This window comes from Mercenaria mercenaria, chromosome 6 (genome assembly GCF_021730395.1).
Source record: "Mercenaria mercenaria strain notata chromosome 6, MADL_Memer_1, whole genome shotgun sequence".
Classification (NCBI taxonomy): Eukaryota; Metazoa; Mollusca; class Bivalvia; order Venerida; family Veneridae; genus Mercenaria; species Mercenaria mercenaria.
This window is the reverse complement of record NC_069366.1, coordinates 89,046,465-89,062,576: the sequence shown is the minus strand read 5'-3', so window position 1 is coordinate 89,062,576 and position 16,112 is coordinate 89,046,465. Positions and strand designations below refer to the sequence as shown.

Genomic DNA, 16,112 nt, shown 5'->3' with positions numbered 1-16,112 from the left:
GCAATATGCCTTTAATTGATGGCTGTATGTACTTGCATGCAAAAACTTAACCAAGGTGTGACGCCGACGCCGAGGCCGACGCCGACGCCAGGGTGAGTAGAATAGCTAGACTATTCTTCGAATAGTCGAGCTAAAAATCACCCGCCCGCACGTACATAAAAATCTCCGAAAAAAAAAATTTTTTTCCTATTACGCGGTCCGGAATAATAACGGCAAAACAGGTTTTATCGCTGTTTTAATGCGTCAAAGTGATATTGATCGGATTTCATGCGTCCGTAATACATGTAGCTGATGTCCCAAACTCAAAAAGTCAGGAATTATGGTGTTGTTCATCATTTGTTTTAAATCTGGAGTGTCTGTGCTAGTGCCACACATGGCCTTCGATGTGCCGGTAGGTAATGAAGTAGGCACATTCTACTTTTGTTCAATTACAGTGGAAAGAACGAAGCCCGACTTGTAAGACGTGCACGGGGATGCAGTTAAAAATATTTGGAAATATTGTTCAGATAAAAAGTTTTCAAACCATTTGTTATCAGTTGTTTAGTTCGGCATGTTAGATCTAGAGCCCAAAGCTGAGGCCAACTACTATCTTAAAAAAATATTTGTTCACAGATCCTGACCGACCTATCACATTTGTCTCGGCCCAAATCTTTTTGAACGTAACTTCTTTAGTACAGCAGTCAGATATTCTATCAAAACGCATTTAGTCAATTTAAATATTGTTTAGCTTTTCAAATAAGTAGTGTTGATATGAAAATAATTTCTAACAAAATCTGTCCTTTTGTAACCCCAGTTTTGCCTGTTTGTACACATGACGCCAGGATATATTAATTGGCTGTAAATTGATTGAACGAAAGAAACTGAAAAAAAATAGACCTCCCCAACTCTAAATTTCTAGTTCAGTCAAAGCACAACAAACAACACTTTTAAGGGTGGCCATATTGGGATCATTCTTTGTTTGTCTGTTATCATTTTTGCCTGAAATGAATCTCTACCACAAAAACTTAAGCTAGCCTGATCTGTTATGAAATTATTCCAAAGGGATTCGAGGAATGTCGAAGCATCTGTATGCCCAACTCCGTTTGGTCTCACTGGTCAAGTGGTTTATTACTTCCCCTCACCTCTATGGGTTGGAGTTCCACTAGGGGCACAACTTTGTTCATGTCTCAAAGCCATCTAACTGTGTTTCAGAAGAAATGTTATTCCACACATGTGCCTGTTTTGTCTTAAATATTCCTCATCCTGTGCCGTTAAATAGGCACGCCTTCAGATTAATGTAGAAAAATCAAAATTAAAAATAAGACACTCATCCCTTAGTAATTATAATTACAAAATAAAACAAGAGCACCGCCTTGCGGATGCTGACGCTCATCTGATTTTTTTTGTGTAATAGAAATATTGTCCTACCCATGATTTTCTAAGTCTAAAAAGGGCCATCATTCTTGCAAAAAGCAGGATAGAGTTATGTTTCTTGATGTACAGTGTCCACTTATGATGGTGAAAAACTGTTGCAAGTTTTAAAGCAATAGCTTTAATAGTTTATGAGAAAAGTTGACTTAAACATAATACTCAACCAAGAAAATGATTTTCTAAGTCAAAAAGGGGCAATAATTATTGCAAAAAGCAGGATGGAGTTATGTTGCTTGCTGTACGGGGTCAGCTTATGATGGTGAACAAGTGTTGCAAGTTTCAAAGCAATAGCTTTGATAGTTTAAGAGAAAAAGTTGACCTAAACATAAAACTTAACCAAGAAATCTGATATTTTCTAAGTCAAAAAGGGGCCATAAATCTTGCAAAAAGCAGGACGGAGTTATGTTTCTTGCTATACAGGGTCAACTTATGATGGTAAACAAGTGTTGCAAGTTTTAAAGCAATAGCTTTGATAGTTTAGGATAAAAGCTGACCTAAACATAAAACTTAACCAAGAAAACTGATTTTCTAAGTCCAAAAGGGGCAATAAATCTTGCAAAAAGCAAGATGGAGTTATGATTCTTGACGTACAGGGTCTGCTTATGATGGTGAACAAGTATTCCAAGTTTCAAAGCAATAGCTTTGATAGTTTAGGAGAAAAGTTGACCTAAACATAAAACTTAACCAAGAAATCTGATATTTTCTAAGTACAAAAGGGGCCATAAATCTTGCAAAAAGCAAGATGGAGTTATGTTTCTTGCTATACAGGGTCAGCTTATGATGGTGAACAAGTATTCCAAGTTTCAAAGCAATAGCTTTGATAGTTTAGGAGAAAAGCTGACCTAAACATAAAACTTAACCAGGCAACGCCGACGCAGACGCCGACGCCGACGCCGACGCCGACAACCGCTCAAGTGATGACAATAACTCATCATTTTTTTTCAAAAAATCAGATGAGCTAAAAAAGTGATTCAGTGAGTTTTGGCAAGAATTTATTTGCAAAATCATTCATGTAGTCTTTAAAACATATAGAAAAGCTATATACTGTGTTACCCACACTGTAAATGTTTGATTTCTGTGTTATTTCTAAAGAAATGTTAACTTTATGTATAATCATAACCGCCTCCTCAAGGGTCCAAGCTGGGAAAAAAAATAAAAAAAGCCCGCTCGCTCCATGTAAAATCTACCCGCCTCTGAAAAAATCAAAATTGAGAAAAAAAAAAAAAAAAAATTTCGCTCGCTCGCTCCTATTTTTTTTTTTAATTTTCCGAAGAACTATTAATCAATTTGGTATGGCCTATTCTTCCAATTACGAGCCTAGAGCTTGTGCTCTCTGCCAAATATAAAAACGATTGCTCATGCATGTCATTTTTTTCTTCCTTCTTTCCCTTTTCTCTCCTGTTTTTTTTTCCTTATCTTTTTATTTTTCTTTGCTATATGTATATATATTTTCAAACTACAAAAATTGTGAAAGTAAATTATTAAATTCTGTAGTACACTATCACAAGAACTTCACTAGGCATATCAGGGTGTTACGAATTACTGAAACATTTACAGAATATGGATTTTATGGAAAAAAGAAGGAACTAAATTCACAAGTACATCGAGGACCCCTTTTCATTTACATAGAGGTACTGAGACACTAGACAAATGTTTTACCACCTGCAAACTGATGAGTTATACACGATGCACACATATGCTAGCATATAAATATTAGGCACAGCTAATTCGGTTCAGGAGTACCAAACACACGGAAGATAAGCGGAATAAGGAAAATGGACTAGTATCTGCAAGCTGGAGGACAATATTGTCCTTGGCCACAGAAAAACACAAAAAAGTGCTTCAAATGAGCTGACAGTCAGTTACAAATTTCAGACCTGTATTTCTCAAAATTTGAGATTAGGAAAATGGACTAGTATCTGCAAGCTGGAGGACAATATTGTCCTTGGCCACAGAAAAACACAAAAAAGTGCTCCAGATGAGCTGACAGTCAGTTACAAATTTCAGACCTGTATTTCTCAAAATTTGAGATTAATATAAATCAAACACTCAAAATAATCATGATAATAGGCTATCTACATAATCACTAGTATATCAATTGACCCTAGCAGGTCAAAAGCTGTAAATACTGGAAAACAAAAGAAAACAAAGGAACTAATTTCGTATACTAAACCACAGCTCAATTACAGTAATACTTCGACAAAATGGTAGAAGGGCCAAGGTTCAACAAGGATAATATTATCCAAGGAGAACAAATACATGAAAAGCCACCTGTGACTAATTAAAATTTATTTTATAAGAAAAATTCAAGATGACGCCGCTATTTCAACGCGGTCAAGCCAACTCTTTTTGATAAAAGTAAAGCTAAAAGTTTGCCATTGTCGGTAAAAACACTTTTAAAATTATTTCATCACACTTTGAGAACTGCCTTGCGTCACTCCAGCACAACTAAAGTTTGATGAAACACTTTGCTAAAATATTTTCTCCCAGAACCACTTCCGCCACCATCAACCTTCACCTCATCAGGTCTAGGAAAGTGGTATATTTACAGATTATCTGTAAATTTACAGATAATCTATAAATTTACAGATTTTTCTATCTGTAAATTTACAGATTGTGTGTATGAAAACTGATGAAATTACATTTATTCCCAAATCTGCAGCTTGAAATTAATTGGTCTATTTACAGTGTCATTTGTGAGTTTCAGCCATTTTTATTGACAGTTTTTGGCATTTTCAAAAAAATCAGAGTCAACAGAAATGGCTGAAAGTTACAATTGACCTTTATATATACGTACCATAAGTAAATCAATTAATTTCAAGCTGCGATTTTGAGTCAAAGTATGATTTTTGCAGTTTTCAAACATTTGATCTGTAAATTTATAGATCGAAAAATCTGTAAATTTATAGATTATCTGTAAATTTACAGATTATTACTGATAATCTGTAAATATTCCACTTTCCTAGACCTGCTCATGTAACTGGTTCAAGCCTAACACATCATCAGAAAAAAATTCTTCCCGCCAAATCACTCTCGAGAAAATCTAGAAAAGTGATGCATATTTAAAAAAAAAAATAATCTGCATATCAAATAGAAGTCTAACGAGATATTGCCCACATAGAAGACAAGACAAGAAAGGCCAACAACACCCTAGGCTTTCTCCGCAGAAACCTGATGGCAGTCATCCACCACTGCAAGTCAGAAATTAAAAAGCAGCCACTCAGCGACAATAAGCTTCAAATGTCTACAGTCACATATGCGATGATGCTCCAGAGAGGGCCCAGCATATTATTGGAAGAAGAAGAAGCGAAACTGTAATTAAACATTTCTGTTTTTAATATATTTACCTTTCTTCCTCACTTTGCGTCCTTCCTCGTGCTTTACTGACTGCCTACTGAATGAACACGAGTTCACTCCCAACATATGTCACGTGATTCGCACTTTGGTTAGCTATAGATTACACTTTCACTAGCCGTTACCTGCTACACTACGATAACAATTCGACCGAATGTGCGGTGTTATACAGTGATACATATATGCCATATGGAATAGGATTATAGTCAAAACGTACCCAAACCAAAATGTACCCAAAAATAAAAAGTCAGAATGTACCCACAAAAAGTCAAAATGTACCCACTACTGAAAGTCAAAATGTACCCAGAAATGTGACAGAAGTCAAAATGTACCCATATAAAAATGATCATTTATTTTGATTTAATTATCAAAGTAATGCATTTTAATGGAAAATAGCATGTATATAACTGAATTTTCTTTCATTCATTGTTAATTAACAGGTAATTATTAGGCCTATCAAACATGCTATCTACTTTCCAAGGTGTCAATAATATTGAGATAAGCCAATAATTGAGATAAGCTAATTACTGAACCTTTCATCTTTTACATTTTAATCAAACTGTTTATCCTTTGATCTGGAAGTGTGAAAAAGATAGTTTTTGATCTTTCTTTATTAAAACTGAAGTTTGAAATACAATTTTTCATCTATTACAACTTAATTACTAACTAATAAAACACTAAGCATATAATTGCTTGGAAATTTCTTTTGTTATTTCTAATTAAAGCATTAGTTTAAAACAAATTATCAACTGCAGTTCATAAAAATATTTTACAATCAACAGAAACCATACCTATTGAAATGCTTAAAATAAAGTACCCATGGTTATACAATGTTCGATCTATTTTGATTAAATGCGGCCTTGTTAATATATGGACAGATCAAAATTTTCCGAATGCAAAATGGTTAAAGATGACCGTTAAACAAAAACTACAGGATTTATTCTTAAATAATTGGTATTTTTTTAGTTGAAAATTCAAGCAATAGCACATTCTACAGAGTATTTAAGAACTCTTTTGGTATTGAACCTTATTTATCCAAACTACAACCCTCTCTATTATATAATTTCATTAAATTTAGAACAAGGAATCACCGCTTACCTATTGAAACGGGAAACTGGTCAAGAATACCAATAAATGAAAGAACTTGTAATTCATGTAGAAACAAAATTGGGGATGAATTTCATTATTTATTCGAATGCGATCAGTTCTCCGATGCCAGAAGACAATTTATCAAACCATATTTTTATCGACGTCCGAATATGTTTAAATTAGAAAAATTAATGTGTACTAGCAACAAATCAGAATTTTTGAAGCTTTGTAAGTTTGTAAAGGTTATCCTACGAATTGCTAGAAATTAGAATGTAATCTTTCCTCCATATTTACAGATTATTATTTCTATTAATATGAATTGTGCATATATCATGTGTTTAATATTAATTGTTTATAACTGATATACTGTACTTTGATGTGTTTATATATGGTAGCCTTGTAATAGATCATATTTTGTATTGTAAATTCCTCATATTTGCATGTATGTACATGTATTGAGAGAATAAACGAGATGTTCTGTTCTGTTCTGTTCTGTTCTGTGTCTTTTTTATTTTATTTTTTTCACATTTTCACAGTTTGATTGCAATTTTAATAAGTAATGTTTTAATCCAGTATATAAGACTGCCCTGTTTCTTTCCTTTTCACTTGTAATCATGAGTTCAAACGTGCTTTGTTTACACTGTTCGCGTCTTGTTGCAAATCATCATCAAGCAATTGATTGTGATTCTTGCGGAGGATGGCAACATCGTGCTTGTAACACTGGTAAGTTTTTCTGTTGTTTTTTTTCTGATATATTCCGTTGAGAAAACAAGTGTTGTTGTTAAATCATATATCCAGTAAGTAATTTCATTAGATTTATACCAATTCTTAAAAAAAATGCCTTATTTCTTTTGAAGTTGAATGTTATATAATGAATCAGTATAATTATGTCAACACAACAGAGATGAACAATACAAGTGAGGCAATATCTATTTACAGTCATAATCTGATGGATGCGTAGAAAATAAATCATATTACATTTTAGTGTAAACCCATTATATGATAAATTAGTTCATTGTTTTTAAGATTTATTTGAATGTAAAGTTAACATAAATAATGAGTAATCATGATTTTTTTATAATTTATTTTATTATTGTAGGATGGCACTGCAGATTGAATTACATTACCAATGGACCACCTCCCTTCTACATTCTAGTTGAAAAACTACATGAAGAGTCACAGCGCCTAAGTCTGCAGATGAAGCTAGTCTCAGAAAGAAAGCTGAAAAAAGCTCAAAGGAAACAAGTGAGGTCTATGCAGACAAAGATTTTTAATATGTGGGAGCAATATGAATCAGACTCCTTGACAACATCTAAACTCTTAAAGAAACTTTCACGTGTTTATGCACCAGTGTTTGAATAATTCAGATGATTAGACATTTCATGGATCAGTGTTTGAATTGTTCAAATTATTAGACATTTCATGGATCAGACTTAGAAATAGTGCATCTCTAATATTATTATTTTGTAAATATGTATACAATGTTTGAATAGTGAATAGTTTGATAAGACAATTATGGAGCAACTAGTGTTTAGTTTCAGTGATGAAATAGTGCATCCAGTACCTGCAGCTCTAATCATGCTAAAATTATTTATTTTGTATTTTGTGTATATGTGTATAAGTTATTAAGAGTTTTTACAGATATATATATAGGATTCTGATAAGATAGCTGCAGATGCATATTTATAAAACAAAATTAGGGTGAAAAATAAAGTATTTAAAACAGACTTGTGTTACTGATTTTTTTTAACAATAGTAAATAAAGTAGGAAATTTACAAACTCGGACATTAAAGAAAGTCACTTTGATAATTAAATTAGGTGTCAATCACTCCATTGACAGTCTTCTCCGACCTCCTTGGTGCGTGCACGTCGCGGAGAGGGCACATATGGCGCTAACTGGGTCAGCGCCCTAACTAGGTCAACGCTTGATCTAGTTAGCGTCACATGACTAAAACCAGGGAGTGTGGCCATAAAAGGGGGATCGTCTAGTCTGCTTGCCATCGTGTTGGACCTCTTTTCTACAACCGGGGTGCCGGGTCTGGTTGATCCCGGCCAACTCGATGCCGGATTACCATCTCTGAGGGATCTTCCGGTTTTGATACATTGCCGGAAAACTTCAGCTGGTTCATCGACGAGGCTGATGTTGGTTCGGAACCCCCGACTCGATGCCGGATTACCATCTCTGGGGGTTGCCTAATTCCGTGCTTACTCCAGCTGGTTCATCGACAAGGTGGGACCTCGGGGCCAGGTTTCCAGATGCGACACTTCGGGCAAGACAGTTAGTGGAGGCGACGTACAACGTGGTGGCGAGAAACTTTAGACTGGAGATCAGACCGCTTAAAATGTAGACGAAATAACAACGATGTCAACAACACTTAAGAAGAATCATACAATAGATGTCACAGAAACACGACGACACATAACTATGAAGACATATAACTACGATGCAATATAATTGATGTTCTATAACGGGAGTGAAGAAAAGACGATGTGACGAAGGAGGAGGGAATAATTGCAGAAACAGTCGCCCATATGGTATTAACCGGTGGCGACTATAAATAAACTCAACAACACACCATTGACAGTCTAATAAACACAGGAGTAAAAAATTTCACAACAGGTGTGAAACAACTGTGCTGTAGGTGCGGAAAATAATCAATTATGGTGCTAATCTAGTTTTATTAGATGATCTACTTCTCTAACATTCAATCTACAACTTACATATATTTAAAATATTACATATAATACATAGCTGAATTTATGGGTATTTAAATACTAAATGCCAAAGTAATTGGGTACATTTTGACTTTTTTGGGTACATTTTGACTTAGCCAAGTGGGTACATTTTGACTTTTTTGGGTACATTTTGATTTTACCATGTGGGTACATTTTGGTTTGGGTACGTTTTGACCTGCACCCTATGGAATACGATTTATTTTCTTGAACACTGTTCATTTTTCTGCACCACAACTCAGAATTTTGTTATGACTAGTTTTGAAAGAGTATTTAATACTACATTGTCCGATATGGAATTCCATGGCTAAAAATCAAACTTCCCTAGGTTAGTCCTTGGCCCTCTTTCTTAAAGAAAAATGGAACAAAAATTCTCAACTGGTATTGGGAAGCGCGACATAGCTTACAACTGGATTTTAAATTCTTATATGTACGGACTTCACCCAGTTACTGACCATTTTTCGACTGCGGGTCTTGGCATAAACTTAATTATTGCAGCCGCGAAGAGCTACAACAAACAGAACTTTTCTGCCCGTCAAAATAATGCTCTCATATACATATGGGCGAAATGATGGAACTCATGCGGCAGATATAATGATGGAACAAACGATTATGATTAATAAACAAACGGGACATGAATTATTGAACAAACTGGTTATAATGAAGGCACATGCGTGGAAGACGTATGGTTCCAGACATAAAAGTCTTTTATCAACATAATAGAATTGACGGCCCCGCGGTCCAATTTATAAGCTGGGTCGTGAGCTCGATTTATAGGTGAGGCGTTTGTACACTATGATGACTTGATGAAAGACAATTATTTCTGAAACCATTCGTCTTCTACGTCTTGCTCATGTAGAAAAGTTGACAGTTACTTGTGGAGAACAGGTTAATACTGGTATAGAATCCAGAAACTCTGACGGGATACGGTCGATCAAAAGATATACCTGTATAATGATAAAAAAGACAGGTGTAACGAAAGAAACTGAAGAGTTACATATAATATATATTTTGTTATACCAGATTTATATAGCTTCCTTTTCATGATAAACACGTTCAAAGGCGCTTTATATAGCGCAAAGACAGCCAGCCACACAGGGTGTCGAATTCATCCTCTACCAGTACAAACACAGAGCGATCTGGCCACAGGGACAGAATCAGACAAGGCCCACAGAACCGAAAGAGAGAGACAAATCCTTTTAGATACAGGCCTGTCCGGCTGGTTCTATAACGTGCCCGGTGTGAAGCACCGATACACGCAGAGTCGTCCTTCCTGGAAGAACCAGTACTGGCCTCTTAGTTAGGTGGAAGACACTCAAGAGCATCTCAAAAATTTCCAGTTTTGTACCGGGATTCGAACCTCGGACCTTTCGAATCCCGGATCTCTGAATTGACAGTCAAGCGTGTTACCACTTCACCATCGGGCGATAATGACTGAACAGACGGAGAGAGAGAGAGAGAGAGAGAGAGAGAGGGATAGGGTAATTTGGATTTCTAATTTTGTATTTATATTGAGTGTAGACAAGGATTATACTGTAACTCACGTAGCAGATAATAGTATGTGGATGATTTTAAAGGTGATTTTCCTTACACATGTAGATCAGGTGTGTTGAACGCAATAGCCACTAATCCTTCTATTGTGCATGCACAACACGGAGTGAACGAGTGCCGTAGGGAATATTATTAACCTTGTTTGGAATACCTTTAAAAAGAACTACATGTATATTCTTGTCAATCACATAATAAAATTACAATAAAATCTAATAATGCGGTCATTTTTTTTTTGTTACCACAGTGATCTTTTCTAAATACATTGAAGACAATTTATGAGGAAATAGTGACATAGATATTTCATTTTTACAAAAATACGGTAACTCACTAATTTGGTGTAAGATTCTTACGTATATGCATGGTTCGTTGTATATCATAGTTTCCAAATAATGAATTTTGATTTTACAGAAAGTTCAAACAGTGAAACTTCGATTTCCATGAGTTCTTGAAGCATGCACAATTTTGGCATTGTGCTTTCAATAATTAAAAGACATGTACAAATTTTAAATTTAAGTGTCAGGTAATGTATATTCCTGTACAAATCATCAAAAGTCCTTCACAAAGGAAAAACATGGGGGCTCTGTGGCCGAGTGGTTAAGGTCACTGACTTCAAGTAACTGTCCACTCAAAGATGTGGGTTTGAGCCTTACTTGGGATGTTGAATTCTCCATGTGAGGAAGCCATCCAGCTGGCTTACGGAACCAATGTGCCCGTCCGTGATGAAATAATGCACGGAGGGGCACCTGGGGTCTTCCTCCACCAATGATCAAAGCTGGAAAGTCGCCTTATGACCTATAATTGTGCCGGTATATACGACGTTAAACCTAACAAAACAAAACAAGCAAAGGAAAAGCATGGTGCGGCTTCCTCTGTCAAGGGGAGTTTGTCCGGATTCCGCCAAGGCAACGTCATGAACGTGACTGGAGTCTGTCAATCTGGTCATTTAATGATATATATTGGAAAATACATCTGATTATGAAAAATAAAGTAAACAATTAAACAGTATTCTATCAATATAAATGACCGACGGTGAGAAGAAAAATTTTAGCATCAAAAGTGTAATCATATTGCAATATTTAATAAAATTTTATAAAATTGCTTGCGATAACAATTACAACAATAACATTAAAACTTTAAATCATTTAGTCGAATAAAACTTTCAAGTAACTAAAATCACAATGGTAATAGCTTTCGCAGAAGCGGTGGTTCCAGAAACGTGGATTAATATGACCAGGTGAGTGTATTTCCACGGTCATCGGTTACATGGGTTAGCTTTCTGAAGGGTTTATCTTATTTTTGTCACTTTTGGCTGGAAACAACAAGTGACTCACTGAGACAGGAACCCACTTATGTACTCTTCCAGCCACAAACACTTGTTTAGTGCTATTCCTTGCCAGTAATGTAAACACTTCTGTACAATTTGATGAGGGACTTCTGATTTTGTAGAATTTTGATAAAAATGGTTACATTTTTTATGTGTAAAAAGGCCCCTGATTACGTTTGCATCATAGCGTAAGTGTGATTACGTTTGCATCATAGCGTAAGTGTGATTACGTTTGCATCATAGCGTAAGTATGACACTATCAGACAACAACCATTTCCTTGTTGTCGGTGAGTTGTCACTGCAGGTAATAACCGACCAAATATGGTTGCAGCGCAGTGATTCTTTTAATATCAGTTCTGGGTTTTAAACTTAAAAAACAGCCCTTTTTTCCGGGATTTAATTTGGTTACGATCGTTACAATATTCTGACGAGTGTAACACAACGTTTAGGAAATGATTTAATAATTTACTCAAACCTTTTGATCACGATACTGCATGGTCAGTTGGTCAGGCGGCATTATATATCGTATGAATATGACGGTATTTGGGTTCATCAAACTTTTGTTTTGCGATAATGCAATATATAGATCTATCATTCAAAGATACATTCACTGAGAGGAAGAAACCACTTGCAGTCATCGAGTTTCCTCACAAAACATTGGCTGCTTTACATAAACTCGTGCATGACACTGCACATAATTATACAAAATAGAAGGTAAAAAAATGATGAAATGATGGCTTAAAATTAACATTTGAAGAATATATACATATTCTGTTTCTAGTATTTTATTAGAGCTATTAAGTAAAACGTGTACATGCCCTTCTTATTGTACTAAGTGTACAAAGAAGGATATCTTCTACTAACATTAGTAACTGACAAGGCCTCTTTTCTCGGAAACCATGCTGCAATTCATAGAACATATCGTTCTTTGTGAAGTGTTTTGTTATGCTAGAGGATACAGTGTGTTCCAGGGTTTGACACAAAATACTGGTAAGAGAGATCGGGCGATAGTTGGCTGGGTCTGACGTAGAGCCTTTCTTAAAGATGGGAGCAACATTTGCCATTTTCCATATATCTGGCAGAGTACTGGACTGCAGGGATTTTTGGAAGAGTTTTGTAAGAATGAGGGAGATCTCTCGACTAATATTCTTCAGTACGACCGGTCTTATTTGGTTGGGCCCTGCAGCTTTATGGGGATTAAGGTTGTTGAGAAGTTCGTTGATACCTTGTGTTAAAATTTCAATATCAGACACAACATAGGTTTATGTGGGCTGTACGTTTCTTTTCCGGGGATCTCTTTACCTGTATCTGTGATATCATCGTTTTCATAGAGCACAGGAATCTGAAATTCTCAACCTCAACCTCAACAATAGTACTTGGCAACATCCCAGTGTAGACATTACGCCAAGGTTGACTTTACAGTTGTGCAGTGTGAAGTGCTCCGGAAAAGATAAAACAATAAACATTTAATGTCGGTGTTGTATGACGACAGCAGCTGCTTTAAAGTTACTTTTCACACTTTAAAAGACGATCTGAAGATCAACTTGTTTTTACACTGTACAGTCTTCCGTTCCCTTACACTAAGAATGGTACAATCTATACGGAGGATTTAAATGCCTCCAGGCTTGAAGAAATAACACAGGAGTCCGGTAGGAGGTTCCAACTAATCACTGTCCTTGGGGAAAAATGAGTACTGATAAGTATTTATCCTAGTCTGATAAGGAATAAATTTTAAACTATGACTTTGACGTGTTGATTTGACATTTGCACTATCTGGATGGTAAGAGTTTGGAACAGCCACGAGGAAATTCACAATTTTGTACATCATCTGTCCAGAAACGTCTTTGTTGTAAACTTGGCCATTGCAGTGTCTTTACTAATTCCGTCACACTGGTTGGATTGTGTGGATTAAACGGTTTATTCATTACCCATCGAGCTGCGTTTCGTTGGATTTGCTCAATCTGCTTAATTTGTGTTTTTTGATGCGGATTCCAGATTGTCGATGAATATTCCATTTTAGGTCTAACCAATCCAGTGTAGGCTTTTTCTTTTACTTTTTGTGGGCAGTAACGCAAATTCCTTCTTAGAGATCCCAGAATACTTGAAGCCTTTTTGTGATATTATCAATGTGAATGTTATATTTCATGTTATCACTTAATTCAACTCCCAAATATGGATGGTGATTCACTATTTCAAGGGTTTCATTTTTCATTTTATATTCAAAGTGCCTTTTTCTTGATACTATTCATCCCGATAGTATCAATAAGACCTTAGAAGCTAGTCTACCTTTACAAAAAATACCCCCTATCCAGTATATATAAAATAATATGGTTAAAAGTTGTCAATCACAAGCATATGCCCTGATGTAAAACTATTATCTATTATCGGTTATTGGCAGGAGTATGGGGTTTTGACAGCCCACAGTTACTGCCCTCTAACCAAATGCGCCATTTGCACAGAAGGTCGCGATTAATTCGTATGAGCAACAATACATAACTTATAAGCACATGACTTTAAAGTTATTTAAGGATTTTAAATGAGGTCTACAACATTGTGCTAATTAGTGTCAGGATATACAGTACTGTACTGGTTTGGAACCGGCAGTAGCCGGACAGATTTTCATATTTCGGCGCCATTATTTCCGCTAAAACTATAGTGAGCGTCATTGAAAAGTTACCACTTAATATATACCTCTTTACTCTTTTATACAATATCGACGTCACTTTTTCATGGCCCTGTCTGATCATGTCTCGTAACGCATTTCATGACTGTTTGGTGAGAACAGCACATACAACTTGCAATTTCACATATGAATTTGAAAGTTCGGCGTCAACCATGCCAATGGCCTGATGGCGTTGATCGTGCCTTAAACGTGGCATTCTTGGCAAGGATTTTCTGTTTTTCTTAACGTATTCCTTTTAGTCTGTCGGCAATGAATGATTTGCCATAGAATTTTCGTACCTGTCGACATTGCTGGAAAAAGATATTTTGCACATGCAGCCTGTGCCTCAAATGGAGTTATTTAATCGAATTTGACAAATCTTTACACCAGTCACGTCTCAGTTGCGTCAAAAATATAGTTGTGTTATGCTTTTAATGTAGTCCAATGCGATTTTTAAAATATAAGAGCCATTAGGGTGGTAACTTTTCATTGATGCTGAGTATATTTGACAAAAATGAAGCCCAAGCTGTACAAACTTCAGCTCCTTCTGCATCCAGTGTTGTAATCAGCATTGCGCTGTGACGTAAAATATTTGTTCCAAGGGGCCTCAAATGGGGTACCCAAAAAGAAGTTATTTTCCACATGAGGTAAACCAGTTGCCAGACAAATATTTTGACAATGTTTTGCTGTTATTTTGATATCTAGTCCAACTAATTTGACGCGATCCTAGGAAATATTGAAATATATTTTTCATATAGGCAATATTCCCACTCGCGTCAAACACTCGAAAGGCCAAAATGGTTGAAGCAATTTCCAATGAAATTTTCATCGCTGCTGACGCTTTACAATTGCTAAAGGTTTAAATGCCGATTATTTCACAAATTGGCCATAAATTAAAATAAAACTTACATGTTTCAAAAGGGGATTCAATTTCTCATTAATCTATGTACAAATTATCAAATAATATTCAAAATTACGAATTTTTTGGTGATTTAAACTTTTGTATGTACTGTACACGATCAACGTTTACCGTGTGTTTACACGCCATATAAAACCAATAACTTTACATGACTGTGTACTGTGATTTAACTTCCATTATTTTGGTCCTTCATAGTTTTGACTTTTAGATTGCCTGTCACAAATATAAAACAATCTGAACATCTAATTATTTTGACTATTTGATGTCGAAATAAGTATTAAACTATTAAATAAACTAAATTACACGTTTCTTTATCCTTAATCTCTTCAAAAATGCACATGAAAGATAACCCTACTTTCAATAGCAGCAACGAGAGGGTAACTACAGAAAACTTAAATTTCGTTTAATTTGAATTCTTGATAATTCATACAGATATAGATTAAAATTAGTGCAATATTGGACAGCCTTGTATTTTATGTAACTATTACCATGAAGTTAAAAGTAGCGCATTTTATCAGCAGACAATTAATATGTAGTTTAATTATTTCTTCCCCACTTGATACATTGACAAGTGTAAACTACTGCGCATGTGCTATGCTATCTTCATGCCCTGTTAAGACGGAAAGTTGTTTTGTAAACACAGGTGAGGTATCATCATAAAACCTAACATTATACAGCCTTGTAAAACAGTGGTTAGTTGTAGACATGAAGAATAAACATCCAAATGATCCAGATGAAACAACTGTGTGAATAACGCTAAAATGAAATGGTTACTACATGTGTCCAGAAACTGGTCCTGTGCGGATATAGGTGTGAAACCAGTACAATGTTGTGTACCAGTAAGCTGTACTTGCTGTTTTAATTGAACAGTAAAGAAAGCAGAGTGTTACAGACACAAGGGTAGTTCTGACTAATACAACTTAACTGGCGCTGTTTTTATTTTCTGATGGTTGCGTCCAGATTTTAGATTTTGAATCCTTCAAGTACATGTAGTTATTTAATAAAATTGTCTTGGGGCCAATACGACTGCCCTAAGACAAGTAAGAGGGCCAATATCAGATCATTTATT

At 35.5% G+C, this 16,112-nt stretch overlaps 1 protein-coding gene across 8 annotated transcripts in view; it reads left to right on the top strand.

Annotated features, from left to right (window-relative positions):
- LOC123560143 (uncharacterized) overlaps nucleotides 1-16,112 on the top strand; it is a 121,148-nt gene that overhangs the window by 38,693 nt on the left and 66,343 nt on the right. For 3 of the 8 annotated variants that reach the window (XM_053546570.1, XM_053546571.1, XM_053546569.1), the window contains exon 1: nucleotides 13,873-14,771. The exons of 2 other annotated variants lie outside the window; for them this stretch is intronic. The gene's annotated coding sequence lies outside the window, so the exon portion shown is untranslated. 3 more of the 8 variants (XM_053546574.1, XM_053546573.1, XM_053546572.1) reach the window with 2 other exon arrangements.